Genomic DNA, 5361 nt, shown 5'->3' with positions numbered 1-5361 from the left:
AAATGTTAATCTGTGTTTTATATATTCTTAAAGAAGAACCACACACAAGTAAATATAATTGTAGATTTCCGACCAAAATGGAAAAATAAAGTCCTGATGCTTACGGAAGGTGAAAATTAACATACACCCAAAGATCTACGTGTTTCAGAAGAGACCACAAATGTATTATCAGGTTTCTCCTGTAAAAGTAGAATGTAGTTTTTCTATAGTTTGAGACACAAAAAGGAGAACTTAAAAAGACAAGAGAAAACCAAAATCAACTACATTTAAACCCTCATTTTCCTAGGAGTTGCTCAGTTTTCATTGGTGACAAATGGCAAGCTGTAAACTGGTTCAGTTGCTCTTCTGGCTGCCAAACCAGGGCTAAAGAAGTCAGCAGGTAAAATAGGGAAGCTGTCAAGTCAAGCTGGCTCAAAACAAAGCTGTGGTTTGCAGGCGGGGCCTGTACCATCTCTTCCGTTCATATAAGCTGGCAGGATGTAGAAACAGGATCCCAACCCAGCCACTGCTTCAGAGAACCAAAATACTTTGCTTTGACTTTGTAGTCTAATAAGCTTGGGGTTTGGCAGGATCTGGGCCTAAGGTAAGCCCAAGACCTTGTGAGGGTCCCACTGAGGAAATCCATTACCCTAATTCTCAAAAGAAAGCATGTTTGTTTTGTTTGGTTTGTTTTGGTTGAGGGGGGCAGGGAAGACAGAGAAATTAGGTCGACAAGAAAAATAGCAACAGTAATAGCTAATATTAAGTGCTTTCTATGTTGCCACATACATGATTAACATGTGTTAATAACAAAATTAACCTTATTTAATTCCGATGATAATCCTGTGAGATAGGGACTTTTTTTTTTTTTTTGAGACAGGGTCTCGCTCTGTCACTCAGATTGGAGTGCAGTGGTATGAACACAGCTCACTGCATTCTCTACTTCCTGAGCTCAAGCAATCCTCCAGCTTCAGCTTCCCAAGTAGCTGGGACCACAGGTGTGTGCCACCAAGCCCAGCTAACTTTTTTTTCTATTTTTTGTACAGACGGGGTCTCCCTATATCGCACAGGCTGGTCTCGAACTCCTGGGCTCAAGCAATCCTTCCACCTCAGCCTCCCAAATTGTTGGGGTTGTAAGTGTGAGCCACCACACCCAGCAGAGTCAATTATTATGCTCATTTACAGATGAAAAAAGTTGAAGCATTATACAAGTTAAAAACTTGTCCGGAGTCAAATAGTAAAATCTGACCTGACTGGCTCCAGAACCCACATTCACAGCCACTACGCCACACAACCTCTCACTGTCTATGATGGAAATTGAGCAGCGTTCTGTAATTCCAGCTGGCAAAGAATACGGCATTAAATATTATTTGTCAGCTATGAGAACCAGACAAGGCTTGGGGGACCAAGTTTAAACACAGAAACGGCTCTGGTGTCCGGCAATCGTGAGTCATGAGACAAATCCCAGCCCCGCCTACTTTTAAACTGTGTAGTCTTTAAAAAAATGCCTTCACCTCACGGGACCTCAATTTTCCCTTCTGAGAAAAGGGCTCTTAGCACCTGCCTCTGGCGGTTTTGTGGCACACAGTAAATGCTCAGGTCATCAGCTTCACTGCAGCGAGCATCAGCTCAACTGTCACCTTACCAGATGCCCTCCCTGACCAAGACAGCCTTTCCCCCGACACTCAGTTCCCCACCAAACTATTCTTTGTGACCCTACTTGCTATCTGACCATTTATCACAGATATAATGATGTAATTGTTTCTCATCTGTCACCCCCTCCAGAATGCACACTCTTGGAGAGAATGGATTTTGTCAGCCTGTCTGTTGCTGCTTCTCCAGAGCCTAGATCAGTGCTTGGCACACAGAAACACTCAGTAAATATTTGGTGAATGGATGAATTGGGCATAACAGATAGTCATTCAATAAACATTATAAAACACTATAGGAAAATCAGTGTCATTGATTTGACAAATGTAGTTATTGAGTAACTATAAAGTAACTAAATAAAGGAACAAGATTATTTCCGGTAATGGCGAGTAGGTGTGAAGCAGCTTTATAAGCTCCCAGAAGGGGTTGGGCAGGTGAGGACAGCCTTCCAAGGTGGCAGGTCAGTGAAGAGATGAATGACACCCAGGAGCCAGTCTCAGTGATCCAAGGATCCAAGGAAAGAGTATCACAAGTAGAGGGAACAGCAAGTGCAAAAGCCCTAAAGCGGGGGTAACCCACCTCAGGAGCAAGGGGAGAACGCAGAGGTGAGGTCAAAGACACGGGAAGGGGCTGCATCATTTAGCATCTCCTGAACCATGAAAAGGGGGTCTTTTTTAAGTATGACAGAAAGTTACTGGATGGTGTCTCTTATCTTCACCCACTAGAATGCGGACTTCACGAGATCAAGGATTTTGCTTGTGGCACACACCAGCTGGTCTATAAGCTTTTGCTGAATGAAAGAACTGGAAGATTATAGAGGGGGTGTGATAAGTTCTGATTTTCATTTTAAAATATCACTCTGGGAAAGACTACGGGGGCAGGGGTTGGAAGGGATTACAATGCAATGTGTTTGAGAGGTACCATAAAACAGAAAGACAGAAGGGAAAAGCTGCTCCCCAAACCCTGAAGCCATTTGGTGTTTGTAAATAAGAGGCAGGAAAAGGTTAGTGAGGAGGGATCAGTAAATGGTAACTGATGCCCCCAGCCTTAGTGTGTTCTAAACTTTTTTTTTTTTAACCCAGACCTTTCCCCAGCAATAAACTAACAAAAAAAAAAAAACCCAAAAAAAACAAAAAAAACCCTGCTAAAATTGTCTCACCTACCAAGAAGAACAAAAGAAAACTCACAGACAGATACAGAAGTGCACACACACACACAAACACGCACAATGTTTCAGAAAAACAACTGAAAAGAGGCTGGGTGGTGGCTCACGCCAATAATCCCAGGACTTTGGGAGGCTGAGGCGGGCTTGAGGTCAGGAGTTCAAGACCAGCCTGGCCATCAGGGTGAAAGCCTGTCTCTACTAAAAAGACAAAAATTAGTCGGGCATGGTGGTATGCATCTGTAATCCCAGCTACTTGGGCGGCTGAGGCAGGAGAATCACTTGAACCCGGGAGACAGAGGTTGCAGTGAGCCGAGATTGCGCCACTGCACTCCATCCCGGGCAAGAGAACAAGACTCTGTCTCAAAAAGAAAAAAAAAAAAAAAGAAAAGAAAACAACTGAAAAGAAAAAATGCCTTCCTATATCTCAGCACAATAACCAGTCTAGCCCGGGGGCAGTGGTTTACACCTATAACCCCAACACTACGAGAGGCTGAGGCAGGAGGATTGCTTGGGCCCAGGAGTTTGAGAATAGCCTGGGCAGCACAGTGGGACCTCGTCTCTGCAAAAAATTAAAAAGTTAGCAGGGCATGTTGGCATGTGCCTGTGGTTCCAGCTACTTGGGAGGCTAAGGCGGGAGGACCGCTTGAACCCAGGAGATTGAGGCTGCAGAGTGAGCTGTGTTCATGCTACTGCAGTCCAGTTTGGGCAACAGAGTGAGAGCCTATCTCAAAATCAAAAACAAAATAACCAGTCTAAAATCCCTCAGAGACAATTAACATGCCAGTCATACCCAAAATGTTAACTGGGGGAAATTCTACTCATAATAAGGTTTTGAGAGGTAGTTTGGAAAACTAGTTTAGAAAGAAATCACATAACCACTAATGTGTCCAAAAGATCTGTCATTTGGAGGAGTTACACAGACTATAAAGAGGGGAACAGGTGTTACAGCAGGGAACAAATTTAAGGCGTCACTCCTTTCACATCTAACTATATTTATACCAGGTCACTAAAAAACATACACAGCAAATCACCCACAGCGCAATTTCTAAGATGCATACAGTTATAAAAAGTGTTTTTGCCAAAATGGCCTGTGGATACCACTATGTTTACAAAACTAAAAGTACCGAAAGTGCTGAAAGGATGGAGGGAGCCCAGATTAATTTGAGAGTTGACACAGATCATTAACTCACAAGGAGGAAAGAGGAAGAACCATAGTTGAGATTCAGAAAAATTGTTGAAACTAGAACTAAACTCAAATATTCTAACCTTTGTTGTACCTTAAAAACCTTACAGTTGGCCAGGCATGGTTGCTTACGCCTGTAATCCCAGCACCTTGGGAGGCCGAGGCAGGTGAATTACCTGAGGTCAGGAGTTCGAGACCAGCCTGGCCAACATGGTGAAACCCCGACTCTACTAAAAATACAAAATTATCCGGGCATGGTGGTGCATGCCTGTAATCCCAGCTACTCGGGAGGCTGAAGCAGGAGAATTGCTTGATCCTGGGAGGCGGAGGTTGCAGTGAACCGAGACTGTGCATTTACACTCCAGCCTAGGTGACAAGAGCAAAACTCCATCTCAAAAAAACAAAACAAAACAAAACAAAAAAACCTTACAGTCTAAAAGGATCTGCACAAAATTAAATAAACCTGCTATCAACACTATTTTATCACCTATGCCTCGCCATCTACCTCAACACAAGGAAAGTAACAGTTTAGAACATTCTCTATTCGACCATTTTTGTTTGAGAGAGAGTCTTACTCTGTTGCCCAGGCTAGAGTACAGGGGCGAGATCATGGCTTATTGAAGTCTTGACCCCTGGAGCTCAAGTGCTCTTCCCACCTCAGCCTCCTGAGTAGTGGGGACCACAGGTGCACACCACCACACCTGGCTAATTTTGTTTATTTTTTGTGGAGACGGGGTTGCCATGTTGTCTAGGTTGGTCTCAAACTCCTGGGCTCAAGTGATCCTTCCGCCTCAGCCTCCCAAAGTGCTGGGATGATAGGCTTGAGCCACCACGCCCAGCCTTAGAATGTTTTGATAAACTATTCTCTAGAAGTTTTCCAGATGTGTTTCAATGATTAGCTGTCTGTTCTACTGAGCTTCCCAAGGTCAAGAAGTAGGGTGCAGGTCTGCCTAAGTGGTGATCCCTGAGCTGAGACCAAAACCATTCTCTGGTTTTTAATGAGGTAACAGGGAACACAGGTCCAGTCAGCCGCCCTGTGAAGGTCTATAAGGGGTAACACTCTAGAGCTGGTGTATATCTTGGTCTCTAAAACCTTTGGAAGCTGGTTATTCCTCCATGTAGGTCCACAAAGAAGACCCTGTCAGTGCTCGCCGACCTAAGAGACTGCCCACCTTGCTCGATGGCCCTCTGAAAGAAGTTCTAAGTCCAACTCCAAACTCTGACTTTCCTCAAGAGCCCTCAGTATCACCCCAAGACCTATGCTGGAAGAAGACCAACACTGGCAAATCATTCCCACAGCTACACTAGATTCCCACGGAATTTCCGGAATGTGACAACATGGGTGTGAGCCAGGCCAACACCAAATTTCAGAGGACCCACCCTG

The sequence above is a fragment of the Mandrillus leucophaeus genome, unplaced genomic scaffold, assembly GCF_000951045.1.
Source record: "Mandrillus leucophaeus isolate KB7577 unplaced genomic scaffold, Mleu.le_1.0 Scaffold718, whole genome shotgun sequence".
Taxonomy (NCBI): Eukaryota; Metazoa; Chordata; class Mammalia; order Primates; family Cercopithecidae; genus Mandrillus; species Mandrillus leucophaeus.
The sequence above is the reverse complement of the archived record's forward strand: the minus strand, read 5'-3'. Positions refer to the sequence as shown.